The sequence below is a fragment of the Bos grunniens genome, chromosome 2 (assembly GCF_055505025.1).
Source record: "Bos grunniens cultivar Pamir isolate PY7600 chromosome 2, Bosgru_T2T1.0, whole genome shotgun sequence".
Lineage (NCBI taxonomy): Eukaryota > Metazoa > Chordata > Mammalia > Artiodactyla > Bovidae > Bos > Bos grunniens.
Genome location: NC_141166.1, coordinates 57,451,203 through 57,474,213, shown reverse-complemented (window position 1 = coordinate 57,474,213; position 23,011 = coordinate 57,451,203). Strand labels below are relative to the sequence as shown.

Genomic DNA, 23,011 nt, shown 5'->3' with positions numbered 1-23,011 from the left:
TTTTAGTTCTACTAACACTAGGGCTAAAATCTCCTAACAGCCCTCTACATGACCTCCACGTTCACAGCATACTTTACTAGAGTGATTGCTCCTGCTTCTCCCTTTGTTGTGAATTCTATCATTTTTTCATCACTCAGCACAAACTCTCCTCCTCAGGGAAGTCTTCTCTTGCTCAGCCTAACAGAGTCCTTCACTACTTCCATTGAATGAAACAATACTTTGTATACATATTTCCACCTTGCATTTATCATTCTATAGTGCAATTTTGTCTCAGCTCTTTGGAAAGAGAGGGAGACATAATCTTCCTATGAATGTGGGAGGGTGTATTGTCATGCCTTTTCTGGTTCTTGCTTCAGTTAGAAATCACAACAGGATTGAACTTCATTTTGGTTACTGGTGCTTCAGCGATGGCCATAAAAAGGAAGAACTAAATCAAATTGTTAATAACTGACAAGGGCTTTTTTTTTTTTTAAATGTGTCATTCTTTCCATCTATGCATTCTGCTAGAGCATTTCAGTGGCTTAATCAAAAATTGGAGTGAATATTAAATAAAGGAAACCATTTGCAAAGCTACCTCACACTTTGGGTTAAGGAGCCTGAGCTCCTTAAGAAATAGTTTAGCATTTCATATCTCATTAAACAGAACACACAGTACTTTAGATATTTTTCTTTCACTCTAATGATTTTGATAGCAGCTGTTGTTAATTGGGGAGGACTATATTTGTCAAAGCAGCTGATCATCTTATATTTTTTAAAAAACAGAATGTAACAGGAATTTGGAAATCTGCCCAGTATGCTTTTTGAGAAATGATGGTGATGGTTGACAACTCTTTTTATTGTGCCTCTTCCTGAAACCTGGAGAGGGCAATGGCACCCCACTCCAGTACTCTTGCCTGGAAAATCCCATGGACAGAAGAGCCTGGCCAGTCCATGGGGTCAGGAAGAGTCGGACACAACTGAGGGACTTCGCTTTCAATTTTCACCTTCAGGCATTGGAGAAGGAAATGGCAACCCATTCCAGTGTTCTTGCCTGGAGAATCCCAGGGATGGGGGAGCCTGGTGGGCTGCCGTCTGTGGGGTCGCACAGAGTCAGACACGACTGATGCGACTTAGCAGCAGCAGGAGCAGCTTCCTGAAACTCCCTCACAGGGGCATAACCTGCCCATTTACAAGGTAAATCTAAAGACAGATTGTTGTCTAATACTATAATGACACAGAAATGTACTCTCCCTGAACTACACTGAAGGAGAATCAAATAAGGGAGCCATAAATTATTAATAGCTGCTCTTATGAACCTGCTCTTCAAGAATGCAATACTGGTTGCTTTTAAGGGAGTCTGGAAATTCTTTCCTCTGTGTTAAGAGCAAAAGAAAAAAAATAATTTTAAAAAAAGGAAGCAAACAAGGAGAGAGGCAAGGGAAGAAAAATGAGGGCAGGAATACTTCAGCTTCCTACCATTAAGCAGTTCTGTATCTTTGAGATGTCAACATTTTGAAAAGAAAGCTTCTTGGAATATTTATTTTTTTCCCCCAAGATTTAGCCAAGGGCTTTTATTGGCAGTATATGCTCAGTTTTCCCCCATATATTTAAAAAATAATTATTTACATATTTCAACACTTTATTTTATCCCTCTGAGTGGCTCTGTGTTGGGACATCTAAAATAACTGTTTTAGCATTTGTTGTTCTTCTCTCCATGAAGGCAATTTCCAATTCTCTTTTTGCCTTTGCCTATATTCTTTTGAGGGCCCCTGATGGCTCAGACGTTAAAGAACTGGGTTCAATCCCTGGGTCAGGAAGATCCCCTAGAGAAGGGAATGGCTACCCACTTCAGTATTCTTGCCAGGAAAACTCCATGGACAGAGGAGCCTGGTGGGTTACAGTCCATGGAATCGCAAAGAGTCGGACATGACTGAGCAACTAACATACACACACATACATATTCTTTTGCTAATAAAAAACAGACCCAATAATAAGCTTTGATGAGGATGAGCCTCAGAAATAGCTTAGGATTCAGGTGTCAGCATACTATGGCCCACAAAACTAATCTAGCCTCCTGCCTGTTTTTAAAATAGTTTTATTGGAATACAGCCATGCCCACTCATTACATATTGTCTATGGCTTCTTCTTTGCTATAATGATGAAGTTTACAAAGATTGTATGACCCTAAAATTTTTATTATCTGATTTTTCACACAGAAAAAAAATGTTTTGTTTACTCCTAAGCCTTAGGTCACTGCTATTAAGAGTGTGGTTTACAGACTGTGATTGGTCTATATACTATTTGTTACCAATTTGCAGTAATATGAGGAGCCTATATGAACTATAAATAGAAACCAACGATGTCATAGGCACACTTTGAATTAAGCTGATGTTCTTTTTGCATCAAGACTTTCTTGATGAAGGGAGCAGTGTATATATTAACATTCTGAGGCAAGCTCTTTATTTCTCTGTGGATCAGCATTTTTTGTGACTTTCACTTAAGTGACAATAAAAATTTAACCAACTTTGAGGAGAGGGCATGTGTGTATGCTGTCGCTTCAGTCATGTCCAACTCTTTGTGACCCTATGGACTGTAGCCCATCAGGCTTCTCTGTCCATGGGGATTCTCCAGGCAAGAATACTGGAGTGGGTTGCCATGCCCTCTTCCATGGCATCTTCCTGACTCAGAGATCAAAGCTGTGTCTCCTGTGGCTCCTGCATTGCAGGCAGATTCTTTACCATTGAGCCTTGAGGAGAGTATTTACTATAAAATATTTCTAAGCTGTGTGACTCATAGAGATATGTAAAGCTATCAGTTAGTTTTTTCTATTTGAAAAACTTCCTCAAGGACATCCCTTGGAATATCCCCCAAGGACATCACCTTAGGGGTTAAGAGTCCACCAGTCAATGCAGGGAACATGGGTTTGAGTTCTGGTCCAGGAAGATCCCATGTGCCGCAGAGCAACTAAACATGTGTGCCACAACTTCTGAGCCTGCACTCTAGAGTCCACGAGTTGCAACTCCTGAGCCCATACACCAAAACTACTGAAGCCCATGTGCTCTAGAGCCTGTGCTGTACAAGAGAAGCCACCACAATGAGAAGCCCACACATACTAGCGACTAGCATTTGCTCACAGCAACTAGAGAAAGCCCACGTGCAGCAAGAAAAACTCAGCATAGCCAAAAATAAATAAATAAAATTAAAAACAAAAACTTCCCCAAAATGTCGTCACTTAAAACAGGTTGCAATTTGGCAATGTGGACAGGGCTTGACTTGAGGGTCACAGCTTTGACCAGGTTCAGCCAATTTTTCATTTGGGCTTGCTCATGTGTCTGTGGTCATTGGCAGGTCACCTAGGACTGGTTGGTCTAAGACAATTCAACTAGAATAGTCTTGCTCCACATGGTCTCTTAGGATGATCAGGCTATCGTTTGCAGAGTCCCAAGAGTAGGAAAGAGGAAGCTGAGGTCTCTCAAGGCCTAGGTTCAAAACTCACAAAATATCACTTCCATTACATTGTTGGCCAGTTACAAGAGCTGTCCACCTCATCTTGAGGATGGGGAAATAGACTCTACCTATTGATGTAGGAGCTGCAGAGTACTGTTGTTCACTGTATTTCCCACATATTTTTGCAATTAACTGACAAAGAGGACGGGAAAAAGAAGATTGCTCCTCTGTAGTCCATTCTTCTTTTCCAAACTTTGGTCAAATCTCACTCTTCTGGTGACTATTATAATTGTTGTTCAGTTGGCCTGATCCAGTTTCAGAGTTGTATGTGATCTTCATGAAAGATTCTTACATCCAAAACCAGACATCTGAATTATAACAAGAGGCCTTATAATGAAGGCCTTTTATAACGAAAACGGGCCTGAGGTTTAGGGTCCATGCCCTTGTGCTGAAGAATTTTAGGCTCTAGAGCATATAAGATTCTAGCATTATAAACTTCATATGAAACATTTTTATATGTGAATCACCTTTAGCAGATTGTCAGAGCTTATTGATCTATACAGCCCCAGTGTAGTCCCTTACATTTACATGCTACATTGTGGAAGTACCAAACTTGAATGATGTGAACAGAAAATGCTAAATAATAACATACCTTAGGTAGTCTGTGAGTTTCCCACTCCTATCACTGGGGTGATATACTTTGTAAAGCAATTGTGATTGTGTTTGGTGTATTTGTATCTATGACAATACGTGTATAGCTATATCAGTATTTTCAAAACTATCTGAGAGGAAAGAAAGAATGAATGAGGATTGGACACTACATAACTTAGCATTTCCTACTGTCTGCATCTTGAGAATCTCAAAGTAGATGCATTTCTTCAGGGAAATTAGTTACATAGACTGTTTCTAGGGGATGTATTCTACCCCATATTTCTCTTAAAATTATCTGAAATGTTGGCTACAATAGGAAGACAACTAATAGAAATATCAAGTAACACATAAGAGCTATATTGCTATGCTAAGTCACTTCAGTTGTGTCTGACTCTTTGCAATCCCATGGACTATAGCCTGCCAGGCTCCTCTGTCCACAGGATTCTTCAAACAAGAAGACTGGAGTGAGTTGCTCCTCCAAGGGATCTTCCCAACCCAGTGATCAAACCTTATGTCTCCTGCATTGGCAGGCAAGTTCTTTACCACTAGCATTACCTGGGAAGCCCTGAATAACACATATCAGTTATTAATTAAAACATGTGCAGATACAATCAGACACAGAACTCTGAAGTGCCCTGAATTCACAATGCTCTATGATCTGACCTCTAACCTTTCTTAAAGCTCTCACACAAACAACATCTTTAGTGTTCCCTGAAGCCCTCAGGGGCACTGAAGCCCTGAAGCCCATGGGAACACAGAAGTCCCAATGCTTTCCAGCCTAGAAGTCACTCTTCTTTTAGGGTATCAACAGTAGTTCAAGCCTCTAATCCTGCTTGACTGCAGGAAGTCCAATTTTTACCAGCTTCTGCTTCCCAAGTATCCCTAAAAATTCCCAGGAAGGGCTTTCTCATTCCAAAAATCCACCATGACTTGGCACCCCAGCCCATCAACTGATTCTGGCCTGCTCCTCTATTCCTCTGCAGGTCAAGGTTCATTACTGTCAGCCAGTGAAACTTCCTCTTGTACAACTTTACCACCATGGAGACCCCAATCCTTTCATTCAACTCCACACAGTGGTATCTAAGACCAGGATGTAATCCTTAACAAGACTTGCATAGAGGCTTAGAGAGTAATAGAGGGGAACTTCCCTAATAGTTTAAAACCCTATGTCAGATGTAGTAGTTCTCAGTATCTACAAGCCAAGGAGCTTCCATAGGAGTTTCCTATTGGACATCTCTCACTTTGGCTTCTGACCTGCCCCCATGGTACATGGCTCACTTATTCCCCCACTGAGTGTTTTCTTGAGGCCCCTGTTCTCTCCCAGATCTGAGGCCCTCATGCCCAAAGCCAAGAGAAAGAAAACTCTTTCTTCTTCTCCAGTGAGAGGATATCCAAGAGAAAAGACCTAAGCTTCAGAGGTCCCAGTGAAAAAAATTTGTTTTTTTCACTGACATATCCCAAGTGACTGAGACAGTACCTTGACATAGTAGGCCTTCAATAATAATTGGATAATTGAATTAAACGGCTTGTTTTTCTAAAAAGATTCAGTAGTGGGTACATTTCCAAAGGTTCATATAGTCAAAGCTATGGTTTTTCCAGTAGTCATGTACAAATATGATAGTTGGATCATAAAGAAGGCTGAGTGCCAAAGAATTGATACTTCTGAACTGTGGTACTGGAGAAGACTCTTAAGAGTCCCTTGGATAGCAAGGAGATCAAACCAATCAGTCCTAAAGGAAGTTGACCCTGAATATTCACTGGAAGGACTGATGCTGAAGAGGATGAGATGGTGGATGGCATCATTGACTTAATGGACATGAGTCTGAGCAAACTCCGGAGATAGTGAAGGACAGGGAAGCCTGGCATGCAGCAATCCATGGGGTCACAAACAGTTGGATACAACTGAGCAACTGAACAACAACAACCAGAGTTTAGTTATTTCAGAACAACCCTAGTCTAATATGGGAATTTGCAAGGCCAGCTCACTCCTCTTTAGGGTCTCTTCTTTAGCAGAAGGTAAATGTGTATCTCCATATCCTTTCTGCCAAAGTTGCTCTCCACTCCTAATCACCTTTTAATGGGAAGTTTTTCCTCTTCATGGACATCAAAGTTTCCAGAAATACTTCAGAGCTCAATTTCAGCAGAACACCCACTTACTGGAATACATTGCTCACTCATTGCTCAGATTCTAGACCATAAACCAAACCCTGTTGATAGATTGACAGTCTCCTCTAATCTGAATCAGTGGAGCAGCTCTCTGCTTCCACCTTCTTTCCTTTTGGGGACTGGTACAAATATCTGTATTTGCTACTTTCTGGAAATCCCTATATGTGGTGAACATTTGCTGATTTACCAGCTTTCAATCAATAGTTCCATATTAGTTAACTTCTGACAGGTCAACTGCAGGAGAAGAGAACATAATTTGTTTTACTAGAGATCATCATTTTTTATTATTCTCCATCCATTATCTCTTTTCATTTTTCCTGTGTAGAGAATGATCATTCTTCCCCACTATTCTCCAGTTGTTCTACTTTGAGGTGGCCATGAAAATGTGTCTTCCAGATCCAGACTGTAGGCATCCTCATTAACATGCTCTGAAATCCATCATTGCATCGGAGCCATGTGCTTTGCTTTCTATGGCCCATAATGTAATGTAATATAATGTGCTCAGATGCTCCATTATGTCTAACTCTGTGACCCATGGACTGTAGCCCACCAGGTTCCTCTCTCCATGGGATTCTCCCAGCAAGAATACTGGAGTAGGGTGTCATTTCCTCCTCCAGGCATTCTTCCCAACCTAGGGATCGAACCTGTGTCTCTCACTGCATTGGCAGGAGAATTCTTCACGGCTAGCACCACGTGGGAAGGCCTTTCTATGGGTTGGATTGCTCACTCACTCAGTCGCTTCAGTCATGTCCAGCTCTTTGTGATTCCATAGACTGTAGCCCAACAGGCTTCTCTGTGGATGGGATTCCCTAGGCAAGAATACTGGAGTGGGTTTCCATTTCCTTCTCCAAGGGATCTTCCTGACCCAGGGATCAAACCCACACCTCCTGTACCTCCACATTGCAGGCAGATTCTTTATCATTGAGTAAATTTCCAGTTAATGACAGAGCAAGGTGAGGAAACTAAGGCAGGCCTGTTCCTAAGAGGCACAGGACTCTTCCAATGCCAAACTTTGATGCTGGATTTCCCAATGACCTTGCCAAACTTTCTTAGAACTAAAATGAAGTCTATGATGCTTTCCCCAACTTTCCTTCTTTTTTTCTCTTATTGACCCATAGTCAGACCTGTGTGGAAATCTAACGCTGACTTTCCTTACCTTCATTCCCTACCCCTTCCCTGCCTTACTTTTCCCTCACAGGCATTGCTTCTAATAAATCTCTTGCTATTCCAATCTCATCTTGGAATCTGACTCTTGGATGATCCAGATTAACACAAGAGGTACTGAGAATGGATTGAGAAAGTAGATGAGGAAATGGGAGTCTGCGACTAGTTTATTAGTCACTTGGGGAATGAAGGAGGTATCACCCTCTCTGGCAGGTGGAACATGGACTGTCCCTGCCACAAGGTAATAGTGGCTCAAGATTTCTAAAGATTTCGCTCTTGGTGACCTGGGAGATTATCCTGGTGAAGGGAAATTCTGTGGCAAATACAATGGTGCAGACATGTGAAATTTATGTCAGCAGGAAGTGGGAAGGAAAGATGCCTACAAATAACCAAACATTTTTAGAACTATTACACAAAGAAATAGTTGACACTGATAGCCAGATATCCAAAGTATTATCATGGCTCCCTGCTAATGTGCTGTTTTAGGAGCCAGGTAATAAATAAATAAATCATTGGAAAAGACCCTGATGCTTGGAGGGATTGGGTGCAGGAAGAAAAGGGGACGACAGAGGATAAGATGGCTGGATGGCATCACTGACTCGATGGATGTGAGTTTGAGTGAACTCCAGGAGTTGGTGATGGACAGGGAGGCCTGGTGTGCTGCAATTCATGGGGTTGCAAAGAGTCGGACACGACTGAGCGACTGAACTGAACTGAATAAATAAGTACACTAAAGTTTGGCTCATAGTTGGCTCACTGGATCCAAGAACCCACTTACTGGTCATTTAGCCAGTTCCTGAGAGTATTACTAAAATTAGAGTGACAGTTGGACTAACCCCTATACTGGATCCTTGGGCTGTGGTAAAAGCTATCATAGTGAATAAACCTAAGTGGGAACTTCTGAAACTGTCTCTAGCCCCCAACAAAAATAGTAAAAATACAGTTTCATATCCAATAAATATAGTGGAAAGTGTTGCTACCATTAAAGACCTAAATGATGCAGAAGTGGTGAGCTCTCTATTTCTGTTTAACTCACCAGTGTGGCTCCTGCAGAAAACAGATGGATCCTGGAGAATGACTATGGACTATTACAGACTGAATCAGGTAGTAAACATGATCATATGCCAAACATGGTATTGTGCTAAGGGGATTAATAAGACTTCAGGTTCATGTCATGCAGCCATTGATCTGTACAATGTGTTCTTTTTCAGTCCACCTAAAAAAGATGAAAATGATCCACATTCATGTGAGATAAACAACATTAAAATTTTCAACTTTCTCTCAGGGTTATGTTAGTACTCTTTACCCTTTGTCATAATTTTGCTTTAAAAGATCTGAATCACCTTCATGTCCCACAGAACATCACATTCATTCACTACATCAATGACATCATAATGACTGGACAAGAGAAGATGAGATGACTAGTACATTGAAGGCCTTGGTAAGACATATGCTCCAGAGGGTGAAAGATAAACCATCTGAAGACTCAGGACCTGCCACTTCAGTGAAATTGTTAGGGGTCCAGTGGTCAGGGACATGCTGGGAAATTCCTTTCAAAGCAAAAGACATATCGCTGAATCTTGCATCAGATCAGATCAGATCAGTCACTAAGTCATGTCCAACTCTTTGCGACCCCATGAATCGCAGCACACCAGGCCTCCCTGTCCATCACCAACTCCTGGAGTTCGCTCAGACTCACGTCCATCGAGTCAGTGATGCCATCCAGCCATCTCATCCTCTGTCGTCCCCTTCTCCTCCTGACTCCCAGCATCAGAGTCTTTTCCAATGAGTCAACTCTTTGCATGAGGTGGCCAAAGTACTGGAGTTTCAGCTTTAGCATCATTCCTTCCAAAGGAATCCCAGGGCTGATCTCCTTCAGAATGGACTGGTTGGATCTCCTTGCAGTCCAAGGGACTCTCAAGAGTCTTCTCCAACACCACAGTTCAAAAGCATCAATTCTTCAGCGCTCAGCCTTCTTCACAGTCCAACTCTCACATCCATACATGACCACAGGAAAAACCATAGCCTTGACTAGACGAACCTTTTTTGGCAAAGTAATGTCTCAGCTTTTGAATATGTTGTCTAGGTTGGTCATAACTTTCCTTCCAAGGAGTAAGCGTCTTTTAATTTCATGGCTGCAGTCACCATCTGCAGTGATTTTGGAGCCCAGAAAAATAAAGTCTGACACTGTTTCCACTGTTTCCCCATCTATTTCCCATGAAGTGATGGGACTGGATGCCATGATCTTCGTTTTCTGAATGTTGAGCTTTAAGCCAACTTTTTCACTCTCCACTTTCACTTTCATCAAGAGGCTTTTTAGTTCCTCTTTGCTTTCTGCCATAAAGGCAGTGTCATCTGCGTATCTGAGGTTACTGATATTTCTCCCAGCTATCTTGATTCCAGCTTGTGCTTCATTCAGCCCGGCATTTTGCATGATGTACTCTGCATGTAAGTTAAATAAGCAGGGTGACAATATACAGCCTTGACATACTCCTTTCCCTATTTGGAACCAATCTGTTGTTCCATGTCCAGTTCTAATTGTTTCTTCTTAACCTGCATACAGATTTCTCAGGAGGCAGGTCAGGTGGCCCGGTATTCCCATCTCTTGAAGAATTTTCCACAGCTTATTGTGATCCACACAGACAAAGGCTTTGGCGTAATCAATAAAGCAGTTGATGTTTTTCTGGAACTCTTGTGCTTTTTTGATGATCCAACAAATGTAGGCAATTTGATCTCTGGTTCTTCTGCTTTTTCTAATCCAACTTGAACATCTGGAAGTTCACACTTCATGTCCTGTTGAAGCCTGGCTTGGAGAATTTTGAGCATTACTTTGCTAGCATGTGAGATGACTGCAATTGTGTGGTAGCTTGAACATTCTTTGGCATTGCCTTTGTTTGGGATTGGAATAAAAACTGACCTTTTCCAGTCCTGTGGCCACTACTGAGTTTTCCAGATTTGCTGGCATATTGAGTGCAGCACTTTCACAGCATCATCTTTTAGGATTTGAAATAGCTCAGCTGGAATTCATTCACTTCCACTAGCTTTGTTTGTAGCGATGCTTCCTAGGGGCCACTTGACTTTGCATTCCAGGATGTCTGGCTCTAGGTAAGTGATCACACCATCGTGGTTATCTGTGTCATGAATATCTTTTTTGTATAGTTCTTTTGTGTATTCTTGCCACCTCTTCTTAATATCTTCTGCTTCTGTTAGGTCCATACCATTTCTGTCCTTTATTGTGCCCATCTTTGCAAGAAATGTTTCCTTGGTATATCTAATTTTATTGAAAAAATGTCGTCTTTTCCATTCTATTATTTCCTCTATTTCTTTGCATTGATCACTGAGGAAGGCTTTCTTACCTCTCCTTGCTATTCTTTGGAACTCTGCATTCACATGGGTATATCTTTGCTTTTTTCCTTTGCCTTTAGCTTCTCTTGTTTTCTCAACTATTTGTAAGGCCTCCTCATACAACCATTTTGCCTTTTTGCATTTCTTTTTCCTGGGGATCGTCTTGATCACTGTCTACTGTACAATGTCACAAACTTTTTAGAACTAACACCCAAAAAAGATGTCCTTTTCATTATAGGGGACCGGAATGCAAATGTAGGAAGTCAAGAGATACCTGGGATAACAGGCAAATTTGGTCTTAGAGTATAAAACGAAGCATGTCAAAGGTAACAGAGTTTTGCCAGGAGAATGCACTGGTCATAGCAAACACCCTCTTCCAACAACACAAGAGAAAACTCTACACATGGACATCACCAGATGGTCAACACCGAAATCAGACTGATTATATTCTTTGCAGCCAAAGATGGAGAAGCTTTATACAGTCAGCAAAAACAAGACCAGGAGCTGACTGTGGCTCAGATCATGAACTCCTTATTGCCAAATTCAGACTTCAATTGAAGAAAGTAGGGGAAACCACCAGAACATTCAGGTATGACCTAAATCAAATCCCTTACTATTATACAGTGGAAGTGGGCAGTATATCTGGCATCTACTTTATGTCAAAGGTTAGAATGTGTACAAGTTACTGAGTAGTAGCCAATGGCCTGGCCATCTGATCAGAGATCTGGAAAGAAAAGCATTGGAAGATTAAAGATAAGGGGATACGGGCTAGAGGTATGTGAGCAAACATGTGGGAAGGGACATGAAGTGTATTGTACATTAACACTAACCAAAAAGCATCTGTTAATATCATGAAGAAGTACTCAACTACTAAGTAGACAAAACAACTACCTAATTAAATGACTAGTCAGACTTTGTCACTGATCTTCCCACAATTGTCACAATAGGTACATAAATGAAGTAGCCATGTGGCAGACATGGAGGCTCTATATTGGCCCAAGAGCATGGCCTATCACATTTGGAGGCTGATTTAGTAACTGCTATCTGTAAATGTCCAGCCTATTAGCAACAGAAACCAATGCTGAGCCATCAGTAGGGTACTATTTGTTTCTCATGGGAAGCAGCTGGCCACTAGAGTGTGTGTGAAAGTCACTCAGTCATGTTTGACTCTTTGCAGTCGGACCCCATACAGTCCATGGAATTCTCCAGGCCAGAATACTGGAGTGGGTAGCCTTTCCCTTCTCCAGGGGATCTTCACAACCCAGGGATCAAACCCAGGTCTCCCACATTGCAGGCAGATTCTTTACTAGCTGAGCCACAAGGGAAGCCCTGTTAACTATGCTGGGGCTTTGGCTCAAGCACAAGGGACTAGATACCAGTGTAAGTTAGGGTCTACCTTTCCTGCTCACAGCACCTCAGTTGGCACTACTATATAGAGGAGTGAGAAGATAAGTACCTTTCCAAGATCTGTTGCAGTAAAAGAGCCTGTAGTTCATCTCACTAACCTTCCTCTTCTTTGTTTCCTCTTAGGAATATAGGTCTATGATAACCATTAAGTTACTGCTCCCTGAACCTATGTGGAAAAGTGGATCTGTTTGGTGGGTGAAGTGGATAGTAAAAGCCATGAAAATTTGACTTTCAGACATCTCACCTTGGGAAGAATAATTGACTGACAGCCTAGCTGCTGTGCTCTGAATATCAGTGCATTTGCACTGAGTTCAAACTTCTCACAGGCTGCTCCCAGGCAATGATTGAGTGAAGTGGGTCATTCTCAGAAGGGGACAGGACTCTCCATAAGGTGACTTTGGCTAAGGACTCCTGACAGCTTCACATAACTTTCTTAGAACTGCACTGGAGTTAAAGATGCTTCTACTGCACTCCTTTTCTTCTCTTTCTCGTTTATTTAGAAGCAGACCTGCATCATGGTCTGATGTTTCTCTTGGCCACCCCCATCTCACTGTTTCCCTTTATAGGACTTTTTTTTTTTTTTTTTAAATTTTCATCCAGTCTCTTCTTGTCAGCTTTCCAAGAGACCTGAATTAACATACCCTCTGTAATCCTTTCAAACACTGTATATATAACAACATACACCTACTCTGAACTGGCTCAGAAGTTCAGATGATCAGTAACTCTTTTCCATCCCATCTCTCTTCTCCACAGGTCCTCAGCACAAAAAAAAAAAAAAAAAAAAAAAAAGGACTCATCTTTAAAAAACAAATTAATAAAAGTTTACCACTGAAGTAAGGATGATGAGTAAAGCTGTCAGAGTAACCCAAGATATAGAGATAAGGACTTTACATTAAGGGATCAACCTAAAGTTCTCTTTACTTTTATACTTTCAGCCTGTTTTCTCCTTGCCTTCTATGAAGTATCTGTTACACCTTTTGTAAGATGGGATAAGATCAGAAGTGAGCTCTTAGAAAAGTGCCCAACACTATGATTCCCCTACTGGATGTCGCAAGCTATCAGACAAATTTTGAATGATTCAACATCCTGGTAGAAAAAGGAAAATTTCCGTTGTTCCAAACAGAGTAATTCACTTCAAGAAAAAAAAAATAACACAGTATATGAGCATAATTTATGATTTAAAAAAAATGAAAACAATGGACATTTGAAAGAAAGAATTCTAAAGCACAAGAAAAAATTAAACCAAGGATATAAGGATCAGGTTCTTCAGAGATAAAAAAAAAAACCCTAAATGACCAACTGACAATATAGAAGAGACTATCATAGGAGGAAAGCAAATATTCCACTTTCAAAAAGTGGACCATTTGCCTTCACAAAATATCACAGAAGTACAGGTGTTACATGTATCAGCTAAAATCTAGACATCAAAAAAGAACTCAAGAAAAACTCAAGTGTCTTGAGGGACTAAAATACCAATACTAGGAAACTCTTTAAATTCCTAAATGACAGAGTCTAGTAAAAATATAATGAATAAATATTTAATCAATGTCTTACTTTAGGAGGCATCAGAGGATTTCCCAGGCCAAATTTTCTTCTGAACAACCAAATTAGAGTGATTAGATCAGATTGTGATAATGTTTAGTTACATCTTGTACAACTAATTGGCCAACTATTTAAAAGATAACTCCTTAGAAGCGTATCTTTCCAACATTTCACCACTCTTACTAAGACTCTGTGGTTCTTAGTAAGACTCTTAGTTCTTAGGCTGTGGTTAGTCCTTATGGTACCTTAGTAAGAATCAGAAAAAGGCATCCCCTCAGGAATTTCGGCTTCCACTCTACCCAGTAAAGAGCACAACCTTAATCCACTCATTCACCCATTCAGTGGATGAAATTACCACCAAATTTTGTCACAGAAAATTAAGACCAAGAGTCACGAACTCCTTCATCTTCCATCTTCTCCACCTCAGATTTCACTCTGTCTTTGTACATTCCCTGTGTCTAGAAGACATGCTCTTTTGCTCCAGCCTCCTGGGCACTTCCTCCTCTCCCCTTCCAGGACCCAGTTATACCCATTTACACACTCACACCATTACTCCTGTGCTCTCTGCAACTTGTTTTCCTCAGCTGTCACATAGGTTCCAGTCTCCTGACTTAAGAAAAAATACACTAAACCTTTTCTTTACCCTGTCCTCCAATGCCAAACTTTTGGAAAAAGCACTGTACATGCATCTTTACCCTCACTTCTTCACCCCTCATTTGTCCCTCAATCTTCTCACAGTTGTATCTCATCTTAACCACTCTATTCATAAAAGGTCAGTCCTGACTCCCTAAGTCATGATAGTTTCTGTTTTTATCCTTCTGGATGTCTCTGCATCATTTGACTCTATTGACTTTCTTTAAATTTTTCTGCCACTGGCTTCGCAGAGACCTCTACCTCTCTGACTTCTCTTTCTAAGCTTATTATTCTTTTATTGATTTTTAAAAGGCAAGAAGAACAGCACATTCTCATCCTTATCTAAGCTTTAATGATGTCATTTACTACTGAGTGTAAGGTCATTGAAAACTTGCACAAACTTCATATATTGATAGAAAATATATTTTATTTCATTAAGGAGAAATCATTCTAAATAATGTGTTATACTCCTTTGAAAGCAAAATTAAATATCTTAAAATGAGACCACAACAATAAATGTTTAGTAGACTTTGATCCTATACTAAAAATACTTTAAAAAACAATTATCATGGAAAATATTTTGTGTGTAAAGATCTACTCTAAAAGGACTAAACAAAAGATAAGGATAAATGGGAACTTGAACAAGCACCAACTTGTGGAATGTACTTAGTAAGATAATTTAATCATTTCTCTTCAATTACCCACTTACATTTATTCAATGGGTCTGGTCCTTCCCTTGCTTCTCATTAAAACTTGGCTTTTCTTCTTATTATCACATAAAAAGTTCACTGTGATGGCTCACTTTAAGATTCATTCTTGACTCAAGATTTAGAGGGAAGTAGACACTTATGGCAGAAAGTGAGGAGGAACTAAAAAGCCTCTTGATGAAAGTGAAAGAGGAGAGTGTAAAAGTTGGCTGAAAGCTCAACATTCAGAAAACCAAGATCATGACATCTGGTCCCATCACTTCATGGGAAATAGATGGGGAAACAGTGGAAACAGTGTCAGACTTTATTTTTTGGGGCTCCAAAATCACTACAGATGGTGACTGCAGCCATGAAATTAAAAGACGCTTACTCCTTGGAAGGAAAGTTATGACCAACCTAGACAGCATATTCAAAAGCAGAGATATTACTTTCCCAACAAAGATCCATCTAGTCAAGCCTATGGTTTTTCCAGTGGTCATGTATGGATGTGAGTTGGACTGTGAAGAAAGCTGAGCGCCGAAGAATTGATGCTTTTGAACTGTGGTGTTGGAGAAGACTCTTGAGAGTCCCTTGGACTGCAAGGAAATCCAACCAATCCATTCTAAAGGACATCAGTCCCGGGTGTTCATTAGAAGGACTGATGCTGAAACTGAAACTCCAGTACTTTGGCCACCTCATGCAAAGAGTTGACTCATTGGAAAAGACTCTGATGCTGGGTGGGATTGGCGCAGGAGGACAAGGGGATGACAGAGGATGAGATGGCTGGATGACATCACCGACTCGATGGACATGAGTTTGAGTGAACTCCGGGAGTTGGTGATGGACAGGGAGGCCTGGTGTGCTGTGATTCATGGGGTCGCAAAGAGTCTGACACGACTGAGCGACTGAACTGAACTGAACTGAAGGTGGTGCTAGTGGTAAAGATTCAGACTGCCAATGCAAGAGATACAAGAGACTCAGGTTTGATCCCTAGGTCAGAAAAATCCCCTATAGAAGGAAATGGCAACCCGCTCCAGTATTCTTGCCTGGAAAATTCCATGGACAGAGGAGCCTGGCAGGCTACAGTCCATGGGGCCACAGAGAATCAGACGTGACTGAGCAACTAACAACAGCACATAGTATTTCACAACTCTCTCTCAAATAAATTACTTCAACTAATGCCCAGCAAAACCACCATTTTATGTATGTTCTTGATGTGAGTTTTGTAAATCTAAAATTCACAATTAACAATTCCCTTAGTTACCTGATACCTTAGAATCTCAGCTGAAACTTCCAGTTTAACATTCCATTTCACCTGGATGAAGAGATTTAAACAGGAGGGTACACCAGGGATTGGTTCTGAGACATTCTTATGAAAACAACCTAGTAAATGATTCAGAGATGAGCATAAGCATGAAATCTCCAAAGTGGCATATGACATGAAACTTTCAATTAGTAAAATGCCAAGTCAATAGGGTAAACTGTAGAAAGACGTAGGCTGGGTGAGTGGGCAGAGAAGTGTCAGATGAATGATCAAGGATAAGACAGAAGATGCTGTTAGGACAAAAATCCAACCATCATTGTCAGAGTAATGGTCTCTAAGATATCAGCTATGACCCTGTGAAAGAATGAGCTTCAGAAAGGTACAAGTCTACATGTGAAATAAAGTTCCTCTTTATAGTTCTTATATTATCAGAGTCTTTTGCATGTTTGAACTAAAGTTCTTTATTAAAATCATTCTTCTTTTCAGTGAAGGACAAGGTGTTTGAATTTCAAAACCAAATTTCAGACTTCAGGATTTTACCTTCAGTCAATATGACCATATATATTTATAATTGAGATAGGGTCTTAAAACTTAAATTTATGATTCTTCACATAGAATCACTTAAAAGGTCTTTATTATAAATATGCTAATAAATTTTCCTTTTTGTTTTTATAAAAATGTATGTACCTCTTTCTCCATGCATTTTCTCCCTATTGTGCATGTGTGCATTGGTAATATAAATATGTAGTTACTTGAGGTATATAAAAGTCTTCTGCAGAGTCTCAAGATCTTTTCCTCCTCATTGAGAAAGTGAGGCATTGGATAGCTGGTACAACACCCACTAATAAAAATAAATGCCCTTCAGACAGGAATTAGATAAGCAGCTTGTTCCTGCAAAAGTTGAACTGCAGCCAGTCTTATACAAACTCATCTCATAAATACTTCTCACTGGAAAAAAAATGAGAAGATGGATAGACTCAAAAATTTCCAGGAAGGTGCCAAGGATTCTGCCCAGGATTATCTCAGGGTGAAGCTTCCATCTGTTCTAACAGTTGAACTTGCTCTGCTTTGTTTCATATTTTTTGTATCAGAACTTTGAAGTTTCTGCATGAGATGAAGTATTTTTCTCATTTCCCCCTTTTAAAACACCATATTTATTTTTTTTTAAGTCCATTACTCTGCTCTATTGCTTACAGTATTTTAAGGTATAAAAAATATTTTGTGACCAAGAAATATTTTATTACATCTGTATGGCTATGTAAATATTTATGTAACTCTTAAAATGCCTTGACTGATTGGTTTTAGATTGTCTCAAATTCCATCTGCTTTCCTTGCCTCTCTGATAAACCTTCTTCAAACCCTGTGTAACTTCCTATTTATTCCTGCTTCCTGGCCCATGAAGGTCACCTTCAAAATATTATCACCTTTATGTAATAAAGATATATTCGCTTTTAACATGATTCTATTTAATCACCTAAAATGATTTCAATGTGAAGCATTACTATAAACCAATGTGAGTAATTTTCAAAGTAAACAAAAACTGAAGAAAAGGAATGCCACAAATCTTAGCATGGGAACAAGTACATAACTTCTTTTCTGATGAATTCTTCAAATATATAAGTACTGTACTTTTTTTTCCCCACAAATTATTCATGCTGTTTATACTCTCACTTTATATTTGGTATTAATAGGCTGTACTATTTTCTGTTTGGAGTATGACACTCTCTTATTTTAATATTCATGTTAATAGCTCTCAAAACAGAAGTGGGTAGATTTTAGTTTTTAGCAGTTTTTGTTTTCCTTCAATACATTCTCATATTTAAATATGAAAGACAGGAAAAGTGAAGGTCTATAAGTTTTTCTTTAATTAGAGGAATTTTTTACATTATATTTTTAAAAAAGGAAAAAAAAATCTCCTGGGCCTAGTAATTCATGGCTTTAAATTGTTCATTTGGAATCTTAGGGACTTTTCTGGTGCTCCAGTCTCCCAATTTAAGAAAAAAAAGGTAAGCAAAGTACATATGAAGGCACTCTCAACCTCCCTGTGAAAGGTGGTACAACAATTCTTTTCTGATGGGCTCCTGTAATTTTCCATCCCAATTAGTATTCAAGGTCCTTTCAAGCTGACACATCTTTCATATGCTCTAACTACATGGTTGACCTTGATGTGGGAGTGGAAACCAGCCCAAATCACAATTTCTGCTCTAAACATTTTTATATGAGAGCATCAGGTTAAAAGAAATCAACCTTAAAGGAGAAAATGAGGAAATCCCAGAGGAGCCACACCCAGTCTGGGCAGAGGGTGGGCATAGAAGATAGGCCAGTCTTACCTGCCTGCCTTGCTGGCCAAGGGTATGGCAGCAGGTTGGGCTCACTGCATTCATATATAAGAAAACCACCACCTCCACCTGAAAAAAGCGCTGAGGACATTGAGTTTTTATAGCCCTGTGAGGCAGGTGGTATTATTATCCCTATATTTTACAGACAAGAAAACTGTATTTCAGGTCATTTTTAGCACCAGTTGGGGAATTGGCTAACTGCCTGAGTGAGTCATGGTCCAGATGCTCAACCTTGCAGCTACAAGGGACCAAGACAATTACCCCATGTTTCTGACTCTCCCTGCTTTAGCTATGCCCAACATATATCCTGAATATTTGATAATGTAGGCTTAAAAATGACTCTATATTGTACAGATTATCATACAAATATCTTTGTTAATAAACATTTATTTTCAGTATTCGAATCACCAACTATTTCAGTGCTCATTTTCGCTTTGGCCATTTGTGCCAATGTAAGGAAGCACTGGCATGGATATTGGAAGCAGGCAATTCGCCCACCCAGCAGGACCATGCTCCTCACACAAGCAAGCCAAACAGTGAAATTTGCAGTCACATTATCCTTTAAAATTAAAGCTAGAATTGTAGAAAACTACCACCAGGGGGCAATACATCTCTGACCACATGGTCATAGTTAGCAAATTAGTCGCCAGCAGCCATATTTTGTTTGGTTCAAGTGGTTCACTGGCTTGTTTAAATTTAAATTTCATCTCTTTAAGTAAAACTTAAATTTCACTTGTTTTAATTTATTTTAAATGTAAGTCAACATTTAAAGATCAGGAGTGTTCACATAAAACTTATGGTTTTTTCAGTTTTTCTGGAAAAATCAGAATATCTAGCAATTACTGGCTCTGTGTTTTGTCAAGATAACAATTGGCTATAGCTGACGCCAGCTACCCCACTGGATAGCCAGGCTGTCTCCAGCACTCCATCATTCATATAATATACGTACATGTGCTTACACTCAGCCTGCTTCAGCTTACCTGCCTGGCCTCTGTAGCATTTTAGTGTATGAACTTATCCAAATAATCAGGCTAAGGCAGGAAGTATGGTTAAAAGACAGATTATATACATTAACACTTTTAGACTTCTATGAGTAAAACTTTTAACTTCTATTGCTAAAAACAACATTGTGCCACCAAAGAATACAATAATTGAACATTAATATAGAGATCAACATATTTTTAAATGACCAAATTTTAGGTATAATTTTATATGTTTTTCACTAACAATTAAATACTTTATATTACCTTACTACTACTAAGTCGCTTCAGTCGTGTCTGACTCTGTGCGACCCCACAGACGGCAGCCCACCAGGCTCCGCTGTCCCAGGGATTCTCCAGGCAAGAACACTGGAGTGGGTTGCCATTTCCTTCTCCAATGCATGAAAGTGAAAAGTGAAAGTGAAGTCGCTCAGTTGTGTCCGACTCTTCGCAACCCCATGGACTGCAGCTTACCAGGCTCCTCTGTCCATGGGATTTTCCAGGCAAGAGTACTGGAGTGGGTTGCCATTGCCTTCTCCTATATTACCTTGCTGCTGCTACTGCTGCTAAGTCGCTTCAGTCATGTCCGACTCTGTGCAACCCATAGATGGCAGCCCATCAGGCTCCTCTGTCCCAGGGATTCTCAAGGCAAGAACACTGGAGTGGGTTGCCATTTCCTTCTCCAACCCATGAAAGTGGAAAGTGAAAGGGAAGTCGCTCAGTTGTGTCCGACTCTTAGCGACCCCATGGACTGCAGTCCACCAGACTCCTCCGTCCATGGGAGTTTCCATGCAAGAGTACTGGAGTGGGTTGCCAGTGCCTTCTCCACTATATTACCTTAGTCTAACTTCTGTTTCAGTGAGATGATAAGAATAGTGTTAGACTAAGGTAATAGTGTTAGACTTAGACTATATTACCTTAGTCTAACACTATTCTTATCATCTCACTGAAACAGAAATTTGGACATTCATCCTAAATCCACATCCTGAAGGAATCAAGGCCCTCCTAGAGAGGCTGTATCTTTGGATACTGCAAGCATTATACAGTTGCCATGAGGAACTTGCTTAGATGCAGTTTCCTAACTTCTTCCCTATCTCATTATCTCTCTAGCAAGTAGAAAAAAACTGCTGGAGGAGATAAGAAAGACAGCACCCTCCTCCATTTTGCCTTCTCCTCACTCTTCTGTGAGCTCACTCACAATCCAAACAGGCAAAGAGAGCTAGTAATGGTTTCTAAGGTCAGTGATTACAGTGAAGATATTTTTTTATGTGCTCACTATCCAGAATCAAATTTCTGATTTCATAGTGAAGTTATTGTTGCTCTATAGAGGTACTTTGGGTGGCAGACAGAGCTCTAGCTTTGAGTGAAAAACACTTGGTTTGAATTATCACTCTATCACTCACTGAGTATTCATTACTATTTACTTGTACCCTTAATTTTCTTGACTATAAGATGGTGATAACACTGAAAATGAAAGAGAAGTTCACTCAGTTCAGTTCAGTTCAGTCGCTCAGTCATGTCCGACTCTTTGCGACACCATGAATCACAGCATGCCAGGCCTCCCTGTCCATCACCAACTCCCGGAGTTCATTCAGACTCACATCCATCGAGTCAGTGATGCCATCCAGCCATCTCATCCTCTGTCGTCCCCTTCTCCTCTTGCCCCCAATTCCTCCCAGCATCAGAGTCTTTTCCAATGAGTCAGCTCTTCACATGAGGTGACCAAAGTACTGGAGTTTCAGCTTTAGCATCATTCCTTCCAAAGGAATCCCAGGGCTGATCTCCTTCAGAATGGACTGGTTGGATCTCCGTGCAGTCCAAGGGACTCTCAAGAGTCTTCTCCAACACCACAGTTCAAAAGCATCAATTCTTCAGAGCTCAGCCTTCTTCACAGTCCAACTCTCACATCCATACATGACCACAGGAAAAATCATAGCCTTGACTAGACGGACCTTTGTTGGCAATGTCTCTGCTTTTGAATATGCTGTCTAGGTTGGTCATAACTTTCCTTCCAAGGAGTAAGTGTCTTTTAATTTCGTGGCTGCAGTCACCATCTGTAGTGATTTTGGGGCCCAGAAAAATAAAGTCTGACACTGTTTCCACTGTTTCCCCATCTAGTTCCCATGAAGTGATGGGACTGGATGCCATGATCTTCGTTTTCTGAATGTTGAGCTTTAAGCCAACTTTTTCACTCTCCACTTTCACTTTCATCAAGAGGCTTTTTAGTTCCTCTTCACTTTCTACCATAAGGGTGGTGTCATCTGCATATCTGAGGTTATTGATATTGAACTTCCTGATGTTCAAGCTGGTTTTAGAAAAGGCAGAGGAATCAGAGATCAAATTGCCAACATCCGCTGGATCATGGAAAAAGCAAGAGAGTTCCAGAAAAACATCTATTTCTGCTTTATTGACTATGTCAAAGCCTTTGACTGTGTGGATCACAATAAACTGTGGAAAATTCTGAAAGAGATGGGAATACCAGACCACCTGACCTGCCTCCTGAGAAATCTGTATGCAGGTCAGGAAGCAACAGTTAGAACTGGACATGGAACAACAGACTGGTTCCAAATAGGCTAAGGAGTATGTCAAGGCTGTATATTGTCACCCTGCTTATTTAACTTATATGCAGAGTACATCATGAGAAACGCTGGACCAGAAGAAACACAAGCTGGAAGTTCACTCAGTCATGTCCTAATCTTTGCAATCCCATGGACTGTACAGTCCATGGAATTCTCCAGGCCAGAATACTGGAGTGAGTAGCCTTTCCCTTCCCCAGGGGATTTTCCCAACCCAGGCATTGTACGAAGGTCTCTTGCATTGCAGGTGGGTTCTTTACCAGTTGAGCCACCAGGGAAGCCCAAGAATACTGGAGTGGGTGGCTAATCTCTTCTCCAGGGGATCTTCCCAATCCAGGAATCGAAGAGGGGTCTCCTGCTTTGCAGGTGGATTCTTTACCAACTGAGCTATCAGGGAAGCCCCAATGATAACACAATTTGCCCTTAATACTTACTTCATATTATTGTAACGAATCAAAATAATACATATGATAAAAACAAAGTACAGGACACTATACCAGATACTACAGTTTGGAAAATGCTTTGGAAACAAACTGACCAAAGATGGCTATTTTTCCAATCCTGAGGATATAATAATTAGGATGCAGATTAACAAGGTCTTCATAGTGAAAGAGACTTTTAGTCAATAGTTAATGAGTCCTTGGGGAAGATGGCAGAGTAGGAAGCACCAGGAATATCTCTTCATCTAGACAACAACTGTACTCACAGGATCTGATGTAACAATTTTGAAACTCTGAAGTCTTTTGAAGACTTGCAACTTCCAGGGAAAGGCTTAGATGGTAAATTTTGGTTAATTTTGAACAATTTCAGCTCTTAGCACAGTGAGTGAGTG

The 23,011-nt window shown here is 40.4% G+C and overlaps 2 long non-coding RNA genes across 3 annotated transcripts in view; both read right to left on the bottom strand.

Annotated features, from left to right (window-relative positions):
- LOC147378127 (uncharacterized) overlaps positions 1-8,625 on the bottom strand; it is a 29,297-nt gene extending 20,672 nt beyond the window's left edge. Inside the window, exon 1 of the long non-coding RNA XR_015144811.1 lies at positions 8,444-8,625. This is a non-coding gene — a long non-coding RNA (uncharacterized LOC147378127). The remainder of the gene's footprint in view (positions 1-8,443) is intronic.
- The window catches only part of LOC147378126 (uncharacterized), a 280,055-nt gene that overhangs the window by 202,201 nt on the left and 54,843 nt on the right, over positions 1-23,011 (bottom strand). The window lies entirely within an intron of this gene.